Below are 27,792 nucleotides of genomic sequence, written 5' to 3'. Positions count from 1 at the left end.
TGGAAAGACCTTCAATTGTTCTCTGAACAATTGGTTTTTAATTATTTTTAAGATTGGTACATGCAATGCAAATGTTTTAACGTTTTATGTTTATTTCTGTGATTTTTATTTTATGTTTGTATGTGGTGAGACTATATAATAAAATATTGAATCAGTATTGAATTAGCGTTCAACTTGAGTCATTTCTCCAATATTGAACAATGCTAAATTATAATTCTTTGCTTATTTGGCAAATTCATATTCTACTAAGATATATTCAAACATTTAAGTTTTGATAAATACCATTACAAATATCATTTTTGTCTTAGTTTCTGATGGTCACATGCACGTTAGTTTATTCCATTGAGAAAATACAATATACAAGATTGTCGGGTAAATGTGGATTGCGCATTAAGATGTTAGATGTCAAACTTGAATTAACAAATTAAACTGAGGTGAATTTAACACGAATATGTATTTTCTCATCAACAGTGTTTTTATTCTCTGTTCTTTATTTTCATTTAAACTAAGCTAAAAATGTTTTGTGGAAAATTGTATGTATTTGAAGGCATATTTTTTAATTAAACAAGTATAAGATCAGTCAAATATATCACGTATTCCTTAAGAAGGATTTTAAATTGAGGAATTGTTTAAACTTGAAATAGTGTTTACGAGTTTAATATACATTCTTTTTTTATTTTAATTTTTTTGATAAAATAGTTAAATAAATGGTATTATCATAACAAGTCTTTATTTGAATGGAATACACATGGAACACTTTCACGGACTCACTTTTCAGTGCGTTCATGGTTGCATATCAAGGACACCATTTTTAATGTATGTCTAAAAGATTAATATCCGAAAAAAATTATTCACAATAGTACTTTGTTAACCTTCTACGTGTAGGATTATTAAAGAATGACGGATTTTTTTTACCATGTAGGTATTTTTTGTTCCGTAACTGAGGACATTTTTTGTCCTTTATGAATCCATATGACAAATTCGACTCCAATAAGGATAAATTTTGTCTCATAGAAAAATTGGTACTAGTAGTTTTTATCCGATAGATTTTTTGTTCATTTTTTCGGATATAAAAGATAAAAAACTACAAACAATTAATTCAAGTTTCGTATGCATCTATCAATATCCAGCAACTTTTGACTAGTATGAAGGGTTGCCTTGGTTTTAAAGCTCAAAACGGTATTATTTGTTTTGCTTTACATTGGGTTAAATAATGAAGTGTATGTTTCAGAAATAAGTTTGATTTCGGCGTTGACTCCCGGGGACACTGTCGTTTACAGTAAAAGACGAAAATCTACACATGTACGTTCTTATAAAAAATAAGTTGTGGTATGATTGCCAATGTTCATAATCATATCATAATTATTGTATTCCCCCTAATAATCAATCTATAATATATGCCACTGGACGTTAAAAGATCAACTATCAAGTCATCCATCTTATCCTTTTAGTTTTGTGATAATTTGCATATCAAATACATGAAACAACTAGCAGATTTTCACTAAAGTTAGAAGGCCGATAGTACTGCACATATAAAACTAAACTGGACCCCTGTTGTGTTCACTTATCGGTGCGAAGCTATAGATAGAACGGCGGACCAGTTAAATATAAAACAGACATTAACATCGATCCCTACGTTTTTGATCCCCTCACAAAACAACATTTTATTACTGTAAATTCAGAAATTATTGCGAGGTTTTTTATTATTGCGAAAAATGCGACAGGGTTGTAAACGCAATAATTTAAACTCGCATTTTGAAATATTTTATATGCATTAAACAGGATTTTTCTCAAAATCGTAAACAATAAAATCGCATTTAAGTCTAAAATGACAAAATCGCAATAATAAATGCACGCAATAATTTCTGAACTTACAGTAATTTCATGCATCCGATTTACTTTCACTAGGAACGATCAATGCTAAATATTTGAAAGCCAAAGAATGTATAAAATAGATAGGAGTGTACAGCTATATGATCAATAAAGGACCTATACACATTCACAACATTCTGTGTATTTATATGTCTGTCCAAAGTCAAAAGCACGTAGTTCAGTGGTTTTCGTAAAATCAATTCTGTTATATACATGTATTTGGGCTTTTTTTGTGGCAAGATAGCTTTGAAATAAAGTAGGCCGTTAGTTTGCTCAATTGAATTGTTTCATATTTTTTCATTTCGGGGCGGGGCCTTTAATAACCCTTTTCAGTTTCCGTATTTTTTTCATTATTTAAGGTCGTATAGATATCACTTCTAAAATTCCTCTTGATTTGAACTTTCTTGAAAAGTTGACTCACTAGCAATTATACCACATTTTCTTATTTTTACATAAGCCTTCAATCCATCAAAAGCCAATTTAGTCTGCTGTAGCTGAAAATTACGTTTCTTAAAAAAAAATCTAAATTCATATACTGACAATTTAAAAAATGTTTGTCATAGATATCTGTTCGTGATCTAAGTATCAACATATTTTAGCTATGAAGATGTGTAAACCCTTGAATAAACCTTATTTCTTTGGGCAATACCTACGGGAATTCAAATAATAAAAAAACACTATCAGAAAATCGGAATAAACGTGTTTGCAATTATTAAAATCAAGTAAAAAGAAGTATATATATATATATATATATATATATATATATATATATATATATATATATATATATATATATATATATATGTGTGTGTGTGTGTGTGTATGACTCGGAGGTGCAATGGAGATCATGAAGTTTGATGGTCACGGGTGAAGTGCGATGAGCTGTTCGATGGTGTGCGATGGTTTATATAACGCGGGATATCTAGATTAAAGTCTACAGATGTGCAATTATTATGAGCAGTATATTTGTTTCCATATCAGTATATAAAGCATTTACTAGTGTTATTGTCAGTTAAAATTGCATACTAATTGAGAGATCGTTCTATTTGATGTTTTGCATGTGGAAATTATTCTTGCTTCAACATGTATCTTTACTTAATGTGTTCCTCTAATGAGATCCTCATTTACCGTTTTATAATCATACGAATAGTTTGTGGACCCGTATTTATTTAGGGAATGACACTCCATCGTACGTAAAAACAAATCTTTCGTATATTTCCCGTTTACAGTCCTACGTGTATACATATTGAATTTTACTCACAACTCAGAAAGTTGATACCAACGCGGGTTATGCTTAAACCTCTTATTCTAGATGTCAGGTAACTTACTTGTGTTTATGTTGGATTGCTGTCTGATTGACGAATACCCGTCATTTTATATACATAGATTTTTTTTAATTTGTTTTTATGGATGCATCCAGCTGCACCTTTTCATTTAAAATATATTTCCGTGACGTAACCTCAAAAGATTAGTCACTTCAATAAAAAGGAATAATGGAAATGAATCATCTTCTCGCATTTTGCACTTTGATTAATTGTTCTCTTTTACAAAATACTGCCTTGAACTCAATTTTGGTATACATATAAAGAAGCCACAATTTGGTTCTTAAATGGATATTTTTTTGAAACACCTTAAGATAGGTAAAGCCTATCTCTTGATATAGGCTCTCAAATTCGGCAACTTTAAGAGACCGACCGTGCTTGGGTTGTATAGCCAGTCAAGGTCGCTAAACTCTCATTATCCGTTTAGAGATTTTCTGAAAATACAATGGTATTTGCCTTATTCGAAATTAAAACATTATCAAATATAACTGGTGGCCTTTGCCTGTCATCTGCTCTTTTCGGGTTGTTGTCTCTTTGGCATATTCCCCATTTCCATTCTCAATTTTAAAATAACTAAAATTATGATACAGTTGTCAGATCAAAATTCATTTAACAAGCCAGTGCGTTGATACAGGTTATATTCTACTGAATTTACTATATCCGTTATTATTACGTAATATGTATATTAGATTAGTCCTGTGTCCAGGTTAGAAATAAAAATATGTGATTTATATGTCAGGTGAAAGTGACAACGGGTGGTATGTATACTAAAATGTTTATCGTCTTCCATTATACATGAGGGTGTGGATGGGAGTTTATAGAATCGAAAATTATTGACAAAAAAATAAAGAATACAGAAAATAACCAGACAAATATATAGAAAAGAAATGATGAGGTACTAGAATATATGGAATAAAGAATGATCGGCAAAAGGTATAACGAATAGAAAAAAAATGCATAAAATGACGGAATACAGAAATAATGAATCCCCATTCAGACCCTCATAATCTGACAATGACATTTAGCTTTAGGACAATTATGGACATGAAACACAGTTTTAGACCCACAGTGATTTTTTTCACAACAGTTCACATACAAGCTAATTTTTACAAAATCAACTTGTATATGTAATAAAAATTATATCTTAATGTGCTAAATTTAAAAGACAAATGGGTTTGAATTATTGGACATTTACTTTTAACATTTTGGTTTCTTGGACACTTCGGTCCTTTGAACTAACATCCTCAACTTTTTTGTTTCAAAAGATAAAGATATGCGGATTTCGGTAAAGAGATTAGGAATATCTTCGTTACAAAATTGGGCTCTACATTTGTGTAACAAATCTTTGTTAATAATTAATTTTTGTTAAAAGAAATTGATTTAAGAAGAAAAAACGGTATTTTTATTGTATATTTATCTAGTTAAAAAAAGTCGGTAATTTCTTCATAAAAGTTTGGAACGAATAATCTTCATACAGTATCAAGCAAAATGTCATTTTTAAAAAGAGGGGTCCATATGCTCGTTTTTAAGCTTATGGTTAAATCTCGAAAAAGGCATCTTTTCCCGATATTTCACAGTTTGACGTCGCGAAAAATAACATTTTACGGCAGCAATTTTAAATGTGTCGATAAAAAGAACGAATTCTTCAATTATTAAGTATGTAAATTTCTGTCAAAAATCATTATATAGGTAACTATTATTAAGGTCATCCGAAAATGTGATAAGACTGATATTAACATACTAATTCAATTTCATGCAATAAGGTTTTAATGCTAAAAGTTTTAGAAGAAAGAGTTTAATGTCTACTTATTTAGATTAATTCTGAGAATTGTTTTTTGTCTGCAAAAACATCAAACAGAGAGATAAAGAGAATCACAACTAATTGAATAAAATGGAAGATTGAAATGGAGAATGTGTCAAAGAGACAACTATCCGGCCAAAGAGCAGAAAAGGGTGCGTCTAAACACGGCTAAAAACTCCTTAGTGCACTAATGACTTATAATATGCTACTAAGGACTAAAAGGGGTGCTAACCATGTAAACAAATTTCTTATCAAGACAGAGATTGATATTTAATGCATAAATTCAAATTTAATCAATAAAACAATTACAATCGATAATTGAACAATGCATGTTTGTCCCGAGAAAAATAGCCCCTCCCCCTATAAATGATAATTAATTAACCTAAGTGGGGGCTAAAATTTGGAGACCGATCGCGAGGTGACTACAATATACAACAGATAACAAACAGCAAACAGCGGATACACCAATTGATATGTATGAAAGACAACGACGGACACAAAATGATTGCACTGAATAATTTCAATTACCATTGAGATCGTTTTTTTCAAATCTCCTTATCAAATTAGACATGCATTTTAAAAAACCTTGGGATATCTCTTACCTTTTGGTTTTAAAATTGGAATTAAAAAATTGCATTTTCCCAAAGTGTTTCAGGTAAAACCCCGAGATCACTCATTTTCGGCAATATCAAGGAAAAACCGGCACGTTCCAAATATTGTTCAACTACTCATTTATTGGTGGTTCTTTTTCTATAAAAATTGGAATTTATGTATTAAAAATCTATCTATCTCTACCATAATATGAAAACAGAGTACAAGTAACACCTTCTTTCTAGTCTTTAGTGGCATATTATAAGTCCTTAGCAGTGTTTAGACTTTTTTTTTACGATCAATGCATTTGAATAGGGACATATGGTTAAATCCATCCCTTTTATCTAGGGTTGAGAACCCTCTTTTTAAAAATGGCTGGAATCGCCACTCTTTAAAATGTAGCAATTTATTAATTTTTTTTTTTTTCTTATTTATATTAAGTAGAATTATAAAAATCGATGAGTTTTATAATTTGACAACACTCATTGATATTGGAAATAGTATACTACAATCAATTTATTTAGAAATGGAATGTTTAGTAAAACTGTCGACCAATCAACACAGAAAGCGAGATATCTAAAATGTGTATACCCTTATATATTTTCATTATCATACATCAATTTTAAATGCAATTCCAAAAAAATAGCTTTGAGAACCGTGTATTAAGAGCTTATCGTTCAGTCGTCAATGAATCATTCACCGTGCGTGTATCATTCATCATTCATCGTGCGTGTATCGTGTGTTCATCATTCATCGTGCGTGTATCGTGTGTTCATCATTCATCGTGCATCGTGCGTGTATCATGCGTGCATCATTCATCATTCATTTTTCGTTAATCCTCCGTATAACGCTCATCGCTCATCGTGCGTGTATCGTGTATCGTGCATTCACCGTGCAAGCAAATTGTGAAAAAAAACTGAAAGGTTTGAAAATCAGAAATTGTCTGTTTTTTTTATAAAATTCTTGCAAGAAACGTAATTTAAACAATCTAGAATAAAAATAATGCACATTTTTAATTCGGATGTAAGTAATTTGAACCATACATTGTCATGATATGTGGTTTTAACTTTCTTTGTCAAATTTTGGTATTTTTTGTTCAAATTTGCAATGCGTAGGAGTAATATTTCCTTTGTCATGATATTTTGCACAAGAAATTGATATATCTCTGGGCTGGACACGATGTCAAATATATTGTTGGCTGTATGATGGTCAAATTAGTTTGAGTCAATTTACAAATTTTATTTTCAAACGAATAAAATGATAAACGTCTGCATGTTGCAGCTGTTTTCTGCTTCTTCCGTTGATCGATAACGTTTGATTTTGTGAGTTTGCATGGACTTTTTTGGTTTTCCTGTTTGAATTGTTTTACACTTAGTCTTGTCATGTTTGGGCCCTTTATAGCTTGCTGTGCGGTGTGAGCTAAGGCTCCGTGTTGAAGGCCTTACTTTGACCATTAATGGTTCACTTTATAAACATTGTGACTTGAAAGGAGAGTTGTCTCATTGGCACTCATACCACATCTTCTTATTTCTATAAATTCCCTTTTTTAATTTGCTTTGGAGTTTGATTTATTCTTTTTGGTATCTTTGCCTCTCTGCGACGTTTGTGCATATTCATACTTTACGGACTTCATTGAAAGGATAGTTGGACTTGCACAAAAATGCTCCAACAGAGTTATGACGAAGAATAACTCGAATTATTTCTAAATAAATTTTACGGTCACTATCACGAATTGGTTGACCTGTGTCAGTGTCTCAACTGGCCATTATTGCATTGTCTTAGAACAGACACAATAGGTTTATGTGATAATGATTGGACTTCATTCAGCAGCCAAAACTGATTAAACATACATCACAGACTCACACTAGAACTGACTGAAACATCCAAACAAACATACAAATACATCAGAAAAAGACACCAACAAAAAGTAATTGTGAAATTTTCAGTAAATTAAAAAAAAAAAAAAAAAGAAAACGCTGACAAAAAAATTGTTGTAGCTGATAGTCACAATTAGGAACAAGACCAAATAAAGTCTCAATACCAATAAAAAAGATTCAAAAATAGGAAAGTCTATTTGAAACTGATTCAAACATGTCAAGTGCACCATTCAGTGATAAAAAAATAATGTCATAAAGTGTCAATTTCCGTGTTATGTTTCCGTTAGAACAATAACTAAAAGCACGTTAGGAAAATGTGTTTATGAATTAGGTGCTAACAAATGTTTTTTTGGAAATCATATCAATGATGACGGGAAATATTTCTGCTCATTATAGTACTTCATTGTTTTGTTTTATTTCACGTTAAAAATAATTATGTCCGCTATGACGGTTCACGGACAAGTCATTTCATATAGCCAATTTGTATTTTACATTAGAACTGCTTTTAAATGGCATCTCTTAAATCTTAAATATTATACAACGTTTTACAACTTGCAATTTTCAGCATTACGGTTAATCAACATTCATACCACCTATATTCATTCAAAAGTAGGGCTCGTGTTTGTTTATGTTTCATTTACCACAGATATTCACCAAGACATTGTGTTTTGTGTTCAACTTTTTGCCGACACAAACGTTGTTAATGCGTTCCTTATGCTTTATACGAAAATCATAGAAATATTCCTGAAAGACCATGGGGAACTATGAATGTGTAAATTAAGTGGCTTCAATAACAAATGTTTTGAAGATTTGAATCTTTTTTCGGTAAATTACAAAAATGTGTAAAGCGTCATGCGGTAACACCTTGTAGTTTGAATGCAGGTTAATTGAAATAGGATGGTACAAGCAACCTGGTATATAAGGTATGTATATATATAGCTTTATAGCCTTGTTATCCTCGTCGCATCTAATTTTACTGCCTTTACTGGAGCAATAAAAGACTCAGTGCCAAAAATAGATTTTATATTAGAACCACTGACAAAAATACCGCTTGTATTTTTAAATTCAATAACATCAGATATGTAATCTCTGTAGTTCATATTTTTATCAAAAATGAATGGCCAATAGGTCGCAGATATCCATTTTGGTGCAATTAAAGTACCTTTAGCTTTACAAGCAATTACATGTTTTATAGCTCTCAACACTAAGTAAATAGGTGGTACTATCCAATTGTTTTCACTAGACCAATTCTGAGTAAAACAGTCTACAGCTTCTGTATTTACATTCCAGAATAAGGAGTTAAATCTTTCTAATTTTGCGTTACGAGAACTAGCAAAACGTCGACTGTATAAGGTCGCTAATAACAGTATAGACAAATTCTGAAGCACCCCAGTCTTCATAATCAATGATTTTACTGATATAATCAGCTTTCAAATTTTCGCCTCTCGGAATCCATTGTATGTTGATGGAGATTCCCTTTTGTAAACAAATATAAAAAATGGAAATTGCTATATCTTGCATTTTTTCTTTCATACTTACTGCTTGAACAATTTGGACACAATTTTGATTATCAGTTAGCCATTTTAAGGATTTTCCAGCAAATGTATGTTGATAAGACATAAACGCCAATTATATGGCCTTCAGTTCCCTCCACGTGGAGCTCTCTTACATTTCAGCGGATTTCCACATAGTGTGAACAATTTTACTTTCCAACTCTACTGTACATGCTCCGGCAGCTATGCTGCTAGGATCAGAATATATCAAAACATGCTACTGACTATATTGATTTAATGTTTTGAAATTGACATTTGCAATGTTATCAAGCCAGAACTTTAATTCTGATATTCCAAACTTTTTCTTTCTACAATCAAATAAATATCCCATGACATTCTACTTTCAATAGACATATAATATAACAATATCTAGTCATTATTCTAGTAATATTTCTGATCACAGGATACATACTTATAATTCTACCCGTTACCTGGGCTAAATCTTTGGCAGAAATGTATGGAATTTCTCTGAAAACATTATGGATAGATTGTAATAACTTGTCAATACATAAGGTGAAACTACAAGAATCCCAAATAATACCCAACCATTCAAACTTCTGTACTTGAGTAAAAACTTTTTCTTCGTTTAAAAGAAAACCTGCTTTCAAAAGTGATTGTTTCACGAATTCAGCTTCTTTGATACATTCGTTGTTGTCATTATTCATGCCAAATCCGTCATCAAGATATAAAACGCTGTTTATACCATTTTTTCTCTAATATATGACCAATGGTCTGAGACACTTGGTAAATATGTAAGGACCCGTGGAAAAACCAAAGTTTAAAACAGTAAAACAGTAGAATGTTATCTTCCCACTAAAAATCCAAATAAGTGTGCTGCTGTGGACATATATCCAAATGAAAATAACCAGATTTTAAATCAAATTTATACAGATAATCATTATTCTGAAATTATTGCACAGCTATTTTTCAATCTTCAAATGTAATCTTTTCTTTTTTTCACTAATAAATTCAAAGTGCTCAAATCTAAAATTAGACGTCTTTTCCCAGACTTTTGGGTAGCTACGCTCAGCGGATTGATAATATAAGGTTGAAATTGGACCTCAATAACACAACCTGAAATAACAAGTTCATTTACAGATTTGCTAACAAATTCATTATTCTGAAGAGCAGATTTATTATTTTTCATTTACATGCCCGAGGGACTATCAATAAATGGAATAAGGCATCAATTTTTCAATGTGTCTAAAATAAAAGAACTAGCACCAATATACATGCCAGTACTGAATACTTTTTGCTAACCTTCCTTTTACACCAGAAAAAGTACCCGTGTTAGATTTGAAATTTAAAAAAAAAACTTACTTGTCTAAGCAAAATCTCAATGTCGTGATTTAAACAATAATCACTATCAAAATCAAAAAATAAATATAAATACTTATCATTAACTAACTGTTCGTTATTCATTGTTCTGTGGTTTTGTTGATGTTGAACTCGATGCGTTTGAGTAGTGGACAGTTCTTCCTCCAGTGACCAAATTGTTCACAGGCATGGCAAATGTCATGCTGGGACGCCTCATGCCGCCCGCTGCCGACTTGAAAGGGCGGCAGGTTCTGACGCTGCTACTGATTGACATAAAAGGGTTAGGAGCAGTCTCAACAGGAGCTGGTCTAGAAGTTGTCTTGTAAGGATGTGGACGACGGGATTGATATTTAACATTACGCATGGCTCTGGACTCCGCCTGACGGATTTCTTTTCATCTTCGGAATCCGAAGCGATGACATTTGATTCATGTCTCTGACAGTAGCCCAACAACTGGCTGAAGTATCTGCTATACGTATAAGTTTGTTTCTAACCTTTACCCTGTCTATGAGATCTACGAGAATGCGAGATACCTTTGTCTCAGAACGGGGAACAAAGCTATAAACCTTGTTTAGCTCGGCAATGACTTCTTCGTTAAATTTTTATTGGATTTTATTGCCCTCGTGCTAAAATATTAGCGAAACTTCTTCTTTCAACTTTTTTTAAATAACGTCCTGTTCACGGACCAAATCGGTTTTGAGATCAACAAGTTTGTCAAAATACACTTTAAAAAGTTCAAAGGTATCGGCCAAATCACGGCTCTCTTCTACTATATGTTTGCGACTTTGTGAATTACCAGTTGAAATGTGTGAATGTTCAGTCTCACCTTCAGACATTGGACTACTTTCTCTAATCACTGACATACTCATCTTAGACACAAGCTAACAACTTTTACTGCACCAAAAGCAATCCTCGAATGACAATATCTTAAGTTCACACAACCGTCAAAAGTAGAGCACGAAATATTTGAATTGACCTTATTCAAATATTATGGTCAGTTCTAACTCGATCAATGAAAAAACATTTCACATATTATATACTTTCAACACGTGTATAATTATAAACAAATACACGTGGTAATGTTTACATACCGGTGTACATAACTTTAATAAATATATTTAACTATGGGCGTACCAACGGCCCACACTGATATCATAGAGATGACTTATAGAGGTGTTTACCGCAACTGATCACGAATTAAATCAGCGGAAGTTGACAAACCTAATGAAGTTTACCAAAATATAGGTTTCAAATTTTGAAAATATAGTATTTTAATTTATGACACGTCACCTTTAATTTGAACGAACATTTTAGGCCGTTTTCTAATACTTATCGTACAATGTTCTTTAAGTGATATGCGCATAATGAATTTTAATCGTTCAACTAAATGGCTTAATGTTTTATTTTCGACTTTGACATAGGCTTTTAAAGATCAAACTCAATGACCAATAGATGATTATTGGTCACATCTGTAACAGAGCCTTAATTGGGTGAACCAATAGCATAATAAATCCCTTTAATTACTGAAACAATTTTATTTTTTTTTTATTTTATGCACAAACATATATGTGTGCTCCTTCTCCAACATGTATATACAAACGGTCAAACCAGCTCTTCCCTAATTGGTGAACGAACCCATGACAGAAGACTCATTATAATCTTTCATATGAAGCAGATCCAAATATGTTCAAGTAAATATTTTAGATACAGTTGCATATTGATCCGTTACAAACTGGTCAATGCAACAACTCAACATGTTTTGCTTATCATTTGCAAATATGCAAACAAAAAACTAAAGTTTGAGTTATATCTCTTCCTTATTTTTCAGGAATAAAAAAATATATATACCATTGTAGATCTTAATTAGGCAAATGAAATGTTTGCATGAATGGTGTTTAACGCTATTTTCAGGACAATTGTACAATATAATCAGTTTATATTTGTGGAGGAAGCCGGGCCGAAGTGCCCAGACAGAACCACTGACCATTGGTCTGAAAATTTACAATCGTAGTCAATTAAGATTTAAGTCGAGCACACCTGCCATTTATGGGTTCGAACAAGGTGTTGACAGGCTAGTGATGCAGTAGTTCGACTACTAAGACCATTCCGCCACCGAGGTCCCGGTAATGTAATGAAGATTTGAGACTGCGTTACTAATATTTTGACTGTGTCATCATTGACAACAGTTACACTTAAAGATTGTTCAAAAGTATTTTTAATTATTGTTTATCCCTTTAACATTGTTTCTCTCATGATAATACAGTTTTTCAAACAATAGTATATTATATGTAACCCACATGTGATAGCACTTTTACAAAACAAAAAAGGTAAGAGAGAAGATTATGAAAAAAATACCGATGTACTAGTTAGAAGATAATACAACTTGCATGAAAACAAATTATGGGCACTTTTGTACGTTGTATCGTTGTAAAGGAGACACGATAACTAGCAGAATTTAGGAACAAGGCACATTGTTATATCATATGCGTCAATTGTATACATCAAAACACAACACTGCAGCAGAAGCTCTCAGTAAATGGTTGGTGCAGAAACCATAATTGCCGGCTTCTCAGCAAATATCATCTCCTATATCAGCAAGGTCATGTCTACCGATTGATTTATCGTCATACGAAATGGGTCAAGATTCGGAATTCTTTTCAGGTAGGTGATTGTGGTAGTCTTTTCTTCCATTCCCCTGTCCATATGGTTCATCGCAGATAAGTTTAATGGCACGTTTAGAAGCAGAGCAATTTTCAAATATGTTTTTAACATTTAGGTGGATAGAGTGACATTATTGTTTTTGTAATTTGGTATACCCTGATACACATGTGTGATGCGGCTGCTCGAGGAAAAAAATAAACCTCATTTTCACACAAAAAGTTCTCTGGATATTCATTAATTCCATATGTATGCTAACTATATTCTTTTTACACTTGTATGTTATGGCCCTCTGTCCTTCAAACTAGCACAAATGATTGAACTTAGTCAGTTGTTTTCAATTGAAACATTTCAAAAACCACTGTACATATAGTCCTTTTTAACCGTCTATCTTTAAGTACCTCCCTATCAGACGCATTGGGAATATTGACCAAAATCTTACCGGATGAAATATTTAAGAGCCTCAGGATTAATCCATTTGCTTTAATGGGAAACGGCAGTCACCGATAAACATACAACTGGTACGAATAACTTGGTATTTTGATATGCAACGACTTATTTTTTTTTTCAGAGTGTTAATGTTTGAGACCACACATACATCGTTGTAAACTCCAAATACACTTCCAAAAAGGATATTTGAGCCTCGATTTATTATGACAACATGTATTGTGGGTACAAAAGTATAAAACTCCAAACTCATTTTTGACTATTGTGAAAAGTAAAATCACAAAAGTACTGAACTCCGAGGAAAATTCGAAACGGTAGGTCCCTAATCAAATGGCAAAATCAAAAGCTCAAACACATCAAACGAATGGCGAACAACTGTCATATTCCTGACTTAAAACCTGGTTTTAAAGCTAGCTAAACCTTTCACTTGTATGACAGTCGCATAAAATTCCATTATATTGACAACGATGTGTGAACAAAACAAACAGTCATAATAGGTAAAAATGTTAAAAATAGGGGTACAGCAGTCAACGTATTGTTATTATAGTAACTTTTGGAAACATATAGTATTAAGCTATGTTGATGTCACATATAAAGGCAATGGCAATATAAATGTTAACATTGTTACAATGACGCTTCATCATATTGTTATAGAGCACATTATTATTATTAAACGAGAAAGATAAAAAATGCAGTGCTATAATTTAATAGTTAATGAATTTTAGTGCTTAACTGTCATTTTGACCTTAACAACATCAGAAAAGTCTAGAACAAAAAAAAAATAATTCTGATATGCATTTTTTGTTGATAATTTAGTACTGTTCCGACATTTCACTTGCAGTCATTCGAGTACCATTCTTTATAATTTCGGACATTTCAATATGTTGCTGTTTCATAACAGTTACTTATTTAATTGTCTGACATAATACATTAACTGGATAATCTGAAGATAGACAGACTCGATCTTAATTGACTGCAATTGTCTGCACAATACTGAATTTATCTCAAAATACGTCGGAATAATAACTGAAATATTGAACATAAGTCAATAATTTGTGTTCAGACTTTTGAAAGCTGTACAGATCAAAATGACGGTATTATAGTACTTTATCTTAGTTTATATTATTGTTATAGAGTTATATTTGTGTTTGTTTATTACTATGTAATATTACGCATAAAAATCCGATTACAAAATAACGGAAACATAAATTGAATGTGACCAATGAATGTTAGAATGTTGAACATTTAAAACAAGGAAATATGACCTAGCATATTCGTTCCATACAGCTTTTAAGAATGGTAAGTTAACTTTTTTGTCTTTTAACATATGACGTACCTGTTTTAATTTGAGTGCTAAAGATGATTCCAATGTATGCACAACGCATATCTTGGGCACTAAATTTAAAGTATGATATTCTTCATTTGTTATTATGATTAGAGCAGAAATGTCTTTATTCGGGTATTCATATTGCTATCAGTTATTATTGGAGACGGTGTTCTTCGTGCATGAGACAGCAAATAACCGGAGCAAAGCAAACAAACAAAAAGAAATATAACAACAAACTTTTTAAGATCACTATGCCCAATACTATTTTTTAACTTGATAACTTATTTTGATAGTTAGGGATAAAGTTCTAATAAATTGTTTCATTTTGTTGAATTTTCAAGGTTCGATAAATTCTTTATAACGTGTGAAAGAAAACATTCTAATACTTAGATTAGATTTTCCATGACACATTATTTGAAATTTGAGAGAAAAGGGAAGAATGGTTTGTGAGGTATTATCATCCCCTGATATTTTGAAAAAAGTAAAATCCTAATTCTTTTAATCAATTTGACAGATTAAAACATTATCTGATTATGAACTGATATCAAATCACTCAAAAAAAAGTTCACATCGTCATTGTTTATCATTTTCGGACATAAAACGACCTCCCTAATTTTTTATCATTTGTTGAATGAAAAAAATGCCTCTCATTATGCAATATTTTTAATTTAAATTTTGACATAATGTTTACTTTGACCCTTTGACAAAACTATAAAAATTTCAAAGAATTTGAACCAACCACTTTATCAGAAAAATTTCGTTGGTTATATAGCAATTTGACAAACACTAATTTTGATCATTGAGAAGCTATATATTTCCTTAACAATAAAACGTGATTAAAACGTTCATGTGATTTTTGCAGAGTTATCTCCCTGTAGTGTTATGTACCACCTTAATAACTTTTGTTTTGGACAAAAATGTTTTAATTCCAGCTAAACCGTGCTTGCAAAAACTTATGATACCAGTTCAAGTTAGGCTTAAACGTGTTTTATGGAATAAACTTCATAGATATACTCAACAAACTGGCTCTAGATGTCTATTAATCAAACGTTCATGAACAACGAACTTAACTTGCGATATTGCATAAGAAAGATGCCGGTAAAGTTTTTATAGTAACACAACTATTGTGAAAAAATGACTTCACAATAATGTTTTTACATAAAGTATTTAATCATAGAATCCTTGGAGACTGATATTCTTCGAGAACAATGTGGCAGGGTTCAATAAAAGTAATGACAAGGAACGAACGCCCGTTAACTGACGATTTATGTGCTTACCCTGGTCGCCTCCTAAAAAAACCATAAATAATTGTTAACCAAAATCGTTCGTCGTTATTAATATGTATTACTAGTACTATCTTCTACACGATCAATAGCTATTTTTTGTTCTAATTAACGTTAGATAGTTTAAAAAGACCTCAGTTATTTTTCTTATGAACAAAACATGATTTGTGTGATAATTAAAACAATGTTGTCTACATAAAGATCAGTGTATATTTACATCATAAAGTATTATATTCGGCATTATTTCTGTAAATTACCTTTTCAACAATGAAACTGAACAAACTGTACAATGCAGGCGCAAATGGCGAGTCTTATGTTGACAAAACACGCGTTACGCATACGAATTAAATAGACTGATATATTTGAAGAGTGTTGTCCCCTAGTTCTAGGACACCAGTTTTTATTGCTAGATACAATCCATCCATTTCATTTCAGGTGTTGGAGAAATTGTGCTTGCTTTGTTTATTTTTACAAGGTAAGATCCTGTAAAAGTTATTGGCAAAAGGTAAAATATTAAAAATACCGAACTCCGTGGAAAATTCAAAACGGAAAGTCCATTACCAAATAGAAACGCTTAATTGCATTGATATACCATAGCACAATATACATTTAGGATTTTTTAAATGTAGATGACAAACAAACTTATTGTCATGCACACAAAACGGACGCATGTACGCTTACGTTCATTGTAGTTGAAATAGTTTGCAAAATGATTTAATCTGTTCAAAGTTATTTCTGTATTCATATACCATTTACATATATATCTCTTGAATACATAAGAGATTGTGATAACTGTAAGATAAAACGATAGAAACAGCTCTCTCCTCGTATCTGTACCTGTCTTTTCCCTTATAAAAGTTCACCTATCGACAGACTAGCTATAGCTTACCGGACAATGAGCTTTGAAAGACAACCAATCAAGAAATCAAGAAAAAAAAATGAATCAAAGTTTGCTTAATCTTTATCAAGCTTACTTAACATGCGACAAAGTATTGACTTTCATTTGATTCTTCCAATGATTCAATGGTGTAAGTATATTAGGTATTCCTTTTACAAACACCATATATTCATGACGTCAAATCATTAAGGAATCCACATTGAAACGACAAACTAGCAAGTAATAAACAATTATTACGTTTGAATTGTTACGTATGTTACATGTCCGAGTGCATTTAAATTGTCGAATACTAAACTTGTGTTTATTTTGTTTATGTTTATATTGCACGAAAACTATGCTCTATATCAACATAATTGAATGAAAAACAGATAATGGATCTATACTGTGAAAAAAAAGTTTAGCAACACTTTTTTTTTTACGTATTTTTTTTGTTTTTGTTTCTGGGAAAAAATTGTTAATATAATCTTGAGGTCTTCCGGTAATTATAAACAGTCGTACTTTTTTCCGGGTGATTGATTTCGCGCTGTTTAAACTTTGTACGTGTACTCGATGTTTTACCTTCTTTACCTGTACTTTAAAATCGAAATTTTAAATTTGGCGTCCACTGCCGTTCATAGACACACCATTGGTAAGAAACACACAAACTTTTAAAATGCATGGGGAGTCGACCAGGCCTCCCCAGAAATGACCGCCAGAGAGCTATTGGGATGGTTGATGCCGGAATGAGTGTTGCCGACGTCGCTGCCCGATTTAATTGCATATGTCTAAAGTTTGGAGACTATTTATCAGATATCGACAAAATAGAACTGCGCAGAATAGACCGAGTAATGGTAACCCCCACCCCCCCCCCCCCCCCCACCGCTTCCTTCGCTTTACGTCAACACGTGACAAATTTATTTCGGCCACACGCATAGTGCATTGACTAAGGGCAGCTACTGGAGTGCGTGTCGATCCGTTATCGATGCACGTAGAGCATGGACGAGATATTGATCTTGAATTACACTATACTCATTTCCACATTTTTACCCTACTGCGCTCCATAGAAAGCAATTCCTAGTGAATGCGAGTGATAATCATTCATATTGCTTATGACTTGTAATAATTTCATTTTGTTATGTTTAAAATCAAATGTTGTTAAGTTTTTGTAATAAAATAACATTTTATAAGATTGTTGCAAAACTTTTTTGGCTCAGTATAGTAACAAATATGGTAATCCAGAACAATAACACGTTAATACAATTGTTATTTTTACCCGCAGCTGTTGTTTTCTGGATTTCTAAAGTGAAAGGGACAGTCCATTAGAGGTGACTTTACCTTCTTGCACAAAATATATTGCCAACGTCAAATGAACAGCAGGTTGGATCTGGCGCCGAATAGATTTTGAAAAAACTTCGGCACTCTAGACCAATAACGATATTATCAAAGGGGTTGATAAATAGATCTAAATATTACTGTTTTTCTTATTTTAGCAACAATACTGAAAATAAATTATGACTTTTATTTTGAAATATTTTAATATTCATTTTTTCAAATTATTTCAGGCCAATCCGTACTAACAAACGTAGTTTACACCACGGAAGGTTCAGCGGTAACACTGACATTTGAAACCATTCGCTCTGTTCTTGATATCTTTTCAAATGCTAGATATAGATACTACATCCGTGAGAGAGGCAGAACGAAAACACTTCACCTTTCATTTCATTCAAAATATGTCGCATTTCAGATTATAAACGTTACAGCAAGCGACACAGGAGTTTATCGGTTGGTCAAGCAGAATATCCCATCTGATTACATGATGTTTGATTTAAAAATAGCAAGTATGTTTATCGTACTGTTTAAGCTATCTATTCGAAAGGTTAATGAAGTGTCGATTGATAATCGAAAAAGGCAAAGAATACATTCATAATAAGCAATGTTCAAAATACAACACATTAATGAAACTAAAGTCGGCAATTTAAAAGCGGAGGTGTATACACCTTTAAACGGAGGCTGGTTGGATACAATTCCAAATATATGACATTGCATAAAAATGGGTTTTATTTTTTTTTTAGACGTGCATAGAATAAGGGTAGGATCTGTCAAAATATATCTAAAAAAATTAAATTTTGTATCTCAATTGTCCATATTTGTAAGTTTACATTTCTAGAATAGATACAAAAATGTATAGATAAACATAATGTTTTCGTATAAGTATTTAGTGTGTACCCAAAACTCTTTAGAGGGAAAACATTTCAAATTGATCACTTTTTTTTTTAATTCAAATTCAAATCATTTTTATTTGATTGATCTGAGTTTACATTAATTTCCTTCTTGATCAAATTATAGAATCAAGAGATACATTTTCTAAATTTGAAAATGATTGTACCATGTCAGGAATATGACAGTTGTTTTCTATTCGTTATATGTGTTTAAGCTTTTGGGTTTATTATATTTGATATCGACTTTCCGTTTTTAATTTCCTTTGGAGTTCGGTATTTTTGTTATTTTACTTTTTTTAACATAAACTTTGGGTATATCATTTATAATGCGTGTGTTTTTTTTTGTTTGTGATTGGTTTTCTTTCATTTATGAGGTCTTGAAAAAAAGTTAATCCCGTTAAAATGCGTTCTAACATTTTAACCTGAATGAATCATGAACAAGTTCTTTCACTTAAAAATCATAATGTGGTGACTATGTTGAATGCATTAATCTGATCGACCTTGACATAGCGGATACAGCAGATACGGTTAAGTTTGCTTCATATGTTGACTTACATGTATAAATTGACAATGAGAGTTGGTTGAGAACAACATTTTAGGACAAAAAAGATGATTTCATCTTCCCAATTGTGAACTTTTCATCCCTTCGTAAATTTTGCGGACGCCATAACGAGTTTGTTGCCGTAGAGTGCAAAATTTCCTTTTCGAGTTCGTATTGCCGTGTCAAATGGTGAGATTACAGCTATGACAGAACGGTATTGCTCTGAACAAGTTTAAATATTTCTCTAAACGAAAATTCATAATGTAGCCTGCAGTTAGGGTGGTCCCTTCATGTTGAAAAATGTTGGCTTAGTCACTCCAGTATAATTATCATCTATGGTATAAAGTGACAACGGAAATGTATACAAAATAAGGTGATAATTTAATATACTTATGTTTTTTTTTGTTCTTTGCTTTTATGGATATATTTTAAAGTTTAAGCACATTTCAAAAACCTCACTTGTAATGATTCATATAGAAATAGAGACGACGTAGTTCTCTGCAGAGAAATGTATAAGGTTTATTTTTATGGTAAATGCTCTGCTCTATCACTACTTAGGTATGTGCTAATATTAATTTCTATAAGTAAATGCTCTGTCAAAACTTTATAACTATAAATCGAAAATAATCAACTAGGAAGTCATGTACTTAACAATGTTACAGTTATTGCAAAATAATAAACAACAACAATGAAGCAAGATGTATTGTTTTTATGTTGACAGTCTTTAAACAAGGTTTGAGGCCGTATAATATAAATGCAGAGTTTCTTTAAACTCATTATGTAAATTCAATTACATTATCCTTAAATCAAAGATTTTTTATTGGTCTGCACGACAGGGTGTCTTTCCAAAATATGTTCCAGCTAAGCAATGGGTTGGCGTCAATTGTCTCTCTAGAAATGACCAATAAAAATCTTATATTTTAACGTGAAATATAATAAATACTAAAATTGAGCATAGCACATGATAGTTATTGACTTCATTATATACACACATCACACTGCTGAAATGTAAAATAAAGAATATATGTATAAAGCAAATATATTTGTTGCGTATATTTGCACAGTGGAATGTTCATGCACATATGTATTAATAATATACATATCACATATTGCACATAGTTGCTACAAGTACAAAGGTTTTGGAATAGGTGATACACATTTTAAGAAATTATTAAAGACGTAATTTGTAAACAACCCAAAACAAAGTTTAAAAAGAAATTCAGCATGATGTAGCACTAACATATAACCTGAACATACAACTGTGCATTCGTTATTTAATTGTAGAAAAGACATGTCCTCATCGTACAACAATACAGGATGTATGTGCTATTGAAGGATCGTCACCAATATTCAGATGTATAATCGATCATAGTATTAATCATAACGGAAACGGGGTAAACTTCTCACAGAGAAAAAAATACAGAAAAGTTTCCAATTTTAACATACACATAGACGTTCAAATTGACAATGTTACCCCTGAAAAAGGAGGCTTTTATCGGTGTGATATAAATCATAGTTCAAATACGATAATGTTGCAAGTAGCCAGTAAGTAGTTATCTATTTAAGTTGGGGTTAGAAATACACTTGTAGGTATTAGTTCTGTTAGATAAAGTCTGTTTTATAGCAATGCAACTGAAATATTTATTTGATTCGAAATTATATTATTCCAAATAAGGGGAAAAGAGAGGATATTCAACATTTGCACTTTGGATTTATACTAATAACAGTTAGAAAAATATATTTAGTAACGAATGAGTTAGTGGTTGTCTGTTTGTGGAACTAAGTTCAATCTAACTGAAGGTGATATTCGTGATGCTTTTATCAGTGTTCTATGGACCACGATCTTTGTATTGTCCCACCATTACTGTTTCCAATGGTATTTTTGACGTATGATTTCAATTAAAAACATGGTATTTTCTATTTTGTCAAGTTAATGAATAATTTCAAACGTTTTAAAGCATATCAACTATTTAAGATTTTATCAAATTTAATTCAATAATCTACAAAGCAACTCAGTGGACAGGGAAACGATACTAAAGGGACATTCAAACTCATAAGATGAAAACAAACTGCTAACGACATGGAACAGACCAACGGACAAAAAAACTATTTTCAAATGACAACATAGAAAACAAAAGAATGAGCATTACTAAACCAACCTAAAACCAGAAGGTAAGCACATTCACATACAACACCCATCGTGTTACTCATATAAAGTACGTTGATAAGTTATTTCTAGTGATTCATTTTTGATTAGGCAAAATACAATTACGGATTAAGAACTTGAAAGTTATCTCACCCTAAGACACCACCAAAATAACAGATCGTCGGTCATGAAAATTATTTAACCTTAAAACATTACCGAATGCGAAAATGTATAATATTAACACTTTTTATAATAGCGGAAATACAAGATTGGTACCGGTATAAACAACATCAACAATTTGAATTTTTTAAAGTAACAAAAAACAACAGTTTATATTAAGTTAGGAGCAGCACGTAACCCTTTTTAAAAACAGCTATGAACGATCTCAGGTGCTCGGGAAGCGTTAGCAGGTCACATTCACAGACAGGAAGATTTGGTTGTGGTTACTAAAATTAGAGCATGACCGTCGTCATCTATAAAACAAATTTATTTAATTAAGTACACAATATCCCATAATCATTCTGTTTCACATGAATATTTTATTGCAATCAAAAGAAAATGTAATTTATTCCATGGAAAATGCATGTTACCGTATGAAACAAAGTGCTAAAAAGTATATTTTTTTGTTACATTGTACAGTTCAAGCACACAAAACAGTTCAAGGAAATAATATCAATCAAAATGTCAAAGTAAAATCTCACAGAAAACACCTCTAAGATATTGCATCCCTAAACAAGTACATGTGACAGTTGAGGCAAACAATAAAATTAATAAAATACAAATGACGCGTTGTTGAAAATCATGCGATACTGACGGAACGACGGCAGTAATATCAACGGAAAATATAAACAAATAATAGTCTAACAAACACGTTGCTAGGATTGAACAGCAGAAATGATACTCCATCTATGGAAAGTTCATGTTCTCTGCTGGACAGGTATACTTACTTTCAAGGGGGTCACCTATAAATAAATAGTTGTAAGAGGTCAGACTAGAAATTAAGATGTATTATTACCAAATCCCATCCGAACTGTATGTCAGTAAAAGTTAATAAATAATTCTTACTAGTATTTAGTTTAAAAAGTCTTTTTTGTCTGCAACAATGACCATAGTAAAACCCGTTTGACAAGCAATTATAGTCCCCGACATGGCAAATTTAAAAACAAAATACTCTTGTGAAGAGTTGTCTCAATGGCAATCATAACACATCATTTTTTTATATTTACGACCTGATTTATGCACAATACAATAAACCCAAAAAACACAAATATGATATTCAACAACAAATGACAACCGCTGAATTGCCGTCTCCTGACTTTAAGTTTTGTAGAGTGGTTGACTCCATTGTCCATTGTATTCACATGTTTGGATTAATCTATCATTATCTAACTAGCATGTGTTGTTTTCTATCTCTATCATTACCATGAAATTTGCAAATATTTGTTAATGCAAGACAATGAAGCATGGACAGCATAAACAAAGTAAGTACAACTATTTATGTTTTCTTTAGAAAATGTTAGATATTAGATATAATTAATAAAAACCTGGCTATCGTTGCAGAGTTGAGGTTCCATAACCAAACATCTACCAATACACTAGTTGGACAAGAAGGTATAGAAATGGAAATCAATTGTTCCACTGACACAGTACAGTATATTACTGCTTTAAAGATTGAATCAAATGGATCTATCAAAGCCATTGGTGACAATAAAACTGTGAGCTATTCGTTTATACCGGATCGAAAAGATCATCTCACAAAATATAAATGTGTGGACAGTGCACACTTATCAATAATGATTGAATCTATATTGACCATAATGTGTAAGTATGTACAATGATGTCATAATAATAGTCATTTTGTAATCTGGTAATGAAGTTTAATTTTGGTTATCGGAATACATACTGAAAGTATCATTTTGAGGATGTCAGTAAATGTGAACAAACTACTCGAAAATTTAAAATGTTGGAAATCATTGTTTTTGTAAGCTTGGAAATTCGGGGAAGGGACTGTTATCGACGATTAGACACATAACCATGCTGACGAGTTATCAGCATGATTTTGAAATGTATTCATGTCTTATAACATCCTCACTGTACATAGTGCAATATATCTTACTTGATTGTATTTTAACTTCAAACGGCAAAAAGAAATCAGATATGAATGTGTTAAGGTTTGTTTATACTGGGTCCTGTTTAGTCATATTCTATCAGACAAGCTCATAAATTACATTTCTGCAGGAAATTGACATTATACACCACATACACCGTTTCATTACATTGAGCCGACAAATCTTTTCTTTCACTTGTAAATGCCGCATAATTGGCACAGAACTAGAAATTTAAAACACTTTTTGAGGCGGTCAATAATCAAATGCTCTTCTTTGGCGCTAAATGCACGCTGCTATAAGACCACAGAAACAGTTCGATTAAACTTTAAGGAAGACTTAAACACATTAAGTAAGTTAATATATTTCTTATACACTCATATTGCAGAAATAAAATATGGTCAGAATACCTTTTGATGATTAAGCAATAAATGATATGCGCATTCCGTTGAAGAAAGATATCTTGCATATTTGTATATTGGAAATCATTTATTACTCACAATTACATGCTTAAGTCATTCCGATATTCTGTGATCAATCGCATGCAAAATCTTATTGTTAACATTGTTTTGCAGATGCCCCTCCACCTAAAAGTCGTTATACGAATGAAACAATAACATGTAATTGCGATGGAGTTCCAGCATCTTGCAGTGTGTACCGGTTAGATCAGATATCAACGTATGGGAAACTTGTCCGCTCTATACATTTGAAGAATGAATCATTCACTTTCAACACGGAACCTTTTCCATACCAGAGAAATGGTAGATACATGTGTGTTGTTAGTAATGGGATTCCAGATATTAATGGAAATGTATTACAGACTTGGTCAACAGATGTAAAATATGAAGGTTAAGTAAATTAATTTAAATTATTGATTTAAGTCCTTGAATATTTTTTTTAATATAGGTTATTTATTAAGTTTGTCATTATAATTTAAGATGCCTAATGGTATTTATAAAAATGCACATGACAACAAGTATTTGACAGATTTTCGGTTAGCAAGTAGAATGTAGCTAATCTGCCTGAAAATGATATAAACGATGAATTCAAATCCAAAGATAAGGAACAAAAGAATGGATGGTTATCTCTAAGGTCTTTTGATATAAGCATCATAATAAATGTTTATGTGATGGCAAAAAATAACAATGGAATACAAATTAAGGATATCTACCGGTTAAGCTTAAAAACATTACAAGAGTTAATATTGTATAGTTTTACAACATATGATTGTAGTCATGGCTTATGTTTAATGAGGTTTACTAATCAGTTGGTGTTGTTAAATATTGTGCATTTGTGTTAATTTCTCGTTTAACTAAAATCTCCGTATATGGAAAGTCAATGATACCTAAAGCGTAAATAGATCAAAACGTGTACATAGTTTGGCCCCCACAAAATGTCACGAACGTTAATGTTAGTGAAATCCTGCTATGAATAAATTGGTTTGGCCAAAAGTTCCATGTTTAGTTGTTATGTATTCGAGATACTTTCCATGTTCAAAGGATATTCTTAAAAATTTAAAGATAGGAAGTGACAGCTTGGTAAATATAAATCAGCTTACATGATGAACACTACCGTTATTATTCTATGTAGAAACATTCCAGCAGTGCTTGCATACGGAGTATATATATCCTAGTTGATACGACATTCCAGAGCTCGTCTGCCCTATCACAATTTACATGATAGAGGATTGATGCTTACAACAAGGTTTAGAAACCAAGAGGTCAAAGTGGTGAATTTGAAATCATCGCTTTGTAAATTTTATAGACGCCATCGATATTTGGCAGAACGTTATGATATACATGTACATGCATCTGTTTCACAGATGACGACGGATTTGTTACAATAGTCGTCACTACAATTCCGTCTCCTTTTCCCCGAATGCAACCTTCCGAATTAGACTTATCACGGGGTTTGTGCTTACATGAGCGACACGACGAGCGCCTGAGATCACCCCCAGGTTTGTGTGGGGTTCATGTTGCTCAGTGTGTTTTCTATGTTGTGTTTTGTGTCCTTTTGATTACCTTTTTCTTTTTAAGCCATGGCGTTGTCAGTTCATGTTCGGCTTATAAGTTTGAATGTCCCTTTGGTGTCTTTCGCCTTCTTTTATTAAGTTTTTGACAAAATATGAAATAATTTATTGTCATCAAGTGCACGTCATACAGATAAGGTTAATCCGGAATACTGTTTTCATTTATCTATTATCAATGCAATAATTGCACAGATATTGCAAATAAAACAAGCTGACACATTTTGTATATTGAAGAACATGATAATTTATTTAAGTAAGCCTCTATGTGTACATATCTTTAATAACGGCATTACTATCATTACATACTTACAGTACTGTAAAGTGCTTAAAACTCTTCATTGTAATTATTAATGAATATAATGTTAACTCAGAGTGAGGAATTGTATGTTCGTTTAGTTGCAGTTCAAATAAATACATTTCAAAATTTGAGTTACAAATGTATGTTATTCTATAGTCAACATTCATTTTACATCAAACGCTAGTTTATTGTGTGAATACGTTAGCTAAGATTTAAATATACAGAAATCATCAATCTGCCTTTTTATGAAATGCAAAAGTCCTGTTTTAAATGTATCGGAATATCAGTAATGGCTATTTTGACAACCCGGGGTCCATACATCTGATTTTTTCTTCAATTAACGAGAGTATAGCTTTTTATATTATTTCAGTATTTTTTCATCTCCATTTTAAGTAATATAAAGTTATTCAAATTCACACAATAACATAAATTGTTCACATTTTACCCAACCAGTACTATCAATCTATTTTATTTTTTTGTCTGTTTTAAAATTCAATTGGTAATCAATTTAAAACAAAAAATCTGTGAAGTTGATATGTGTGTTTTCAAGCAGTTGTTATATAGGAATAAGAAGATGTGGTATGAAGGTCAATGAGAAGTCATCTGATGTGTTTACAAAATTAAGTTAATGTATTGTGTAATTTGATATTTCGAATACTAATATTTATCAAATTATAGTTATCTTTTCTGGTTTTCAAGATGTTATACACTTAATTGAACTTGCATTTTACTTCAACATACACGTTTTATCTTATTTTATTGTGACCACCATGCTGGTTTATGAATAGTGCACGTATTCACAAACTTTCTTTAGTCATTAACAGATTCAATTATGTGACATCTGGTGTGAATTGGTTATGTTATTAAAAGGAGGTGATCAACACAAACCTTTCCGACGGACAACGGACAACAGACTCAATGTGATGGCAAGAGCTTATAATAACGTACCAATGTTAATGCTCCATATAGTAGTTTTTTTAGATAAACAATTGAATACCTCAAGGAAAGTCTATAAAGACTCGCATTGCGTTGTAATTCTTCCAAGGTGTATTGTAGAATTATTGGTAATAAGCTCTTTAAATAGAATAACAAAGCTGCAGGTTTTCGAGTAAATAGACATTAAAGAAGTGTCAATAGTTTACCGATATTCAAATGTCGTAAATCGATTAATTAATGACAACTCAAGTTTATATAAAAATAAGGAATCGCTTTAACTCTAAAATAACTGAGACCGTGTGCGACGACTGGGTGAGCGTCTTCTTCTATGCATGCATCCCCAATTTATCACTCAGTCAAAATGTCACACGAAAGACAGTATAATTAAGGATAATACGATGTTACGGGAACTTATCGGTTTATGACTTTTGAACAGCGGTATACTACTGTTGCCCTTATTTGACAGTTCAAACCACGATAAATCGATTGACTAGCACATTTTGATGTTGATCGTAAAACTTATAAAGTGAATATGTTAAGGCACACCCCTGTCAATGATATCCGTATATTGTGAGCATCAATATAAATGAAAT

The 27,792-nt window shown here is 31.8% G+C and overlaps 1 protein-coding gene across 2 annotated transcripts in view; it reads left to right on the top strand.

Annotated features, from left to right (window-relative positions):
* LOC127721929 (uncharacterized) overlaps positions 1 to 27,792 on the top strand; it is a 249,551-nt gene that overhangs the window by 14,977 nt on the left and 206,782 nt on the right. The window lies entirely within an intron of this gene.

The sequence above is a fragment of the Mytilus californianus genome, unplaced genomic scaffold, assembly GCF_021869535.1.
Source record: "Mytilus californianus isolate M0D057914Y unplaced genomic scaffold, xbMytCali1.0.p SCAF_12, whole genome shotgun sequence".
NCBI classification, from domain to species: domain Eukaryota; kingdom Metazoa; phylum Mollusca; class Bivalvia; order Mytilida; family Mytilidae; genus Mytilus; species Mytilus californianus.
Note: the sequence above shows the minus strand (reverse complement) of the source record. Positions and strands in the feature narration are given on the sequence as shown.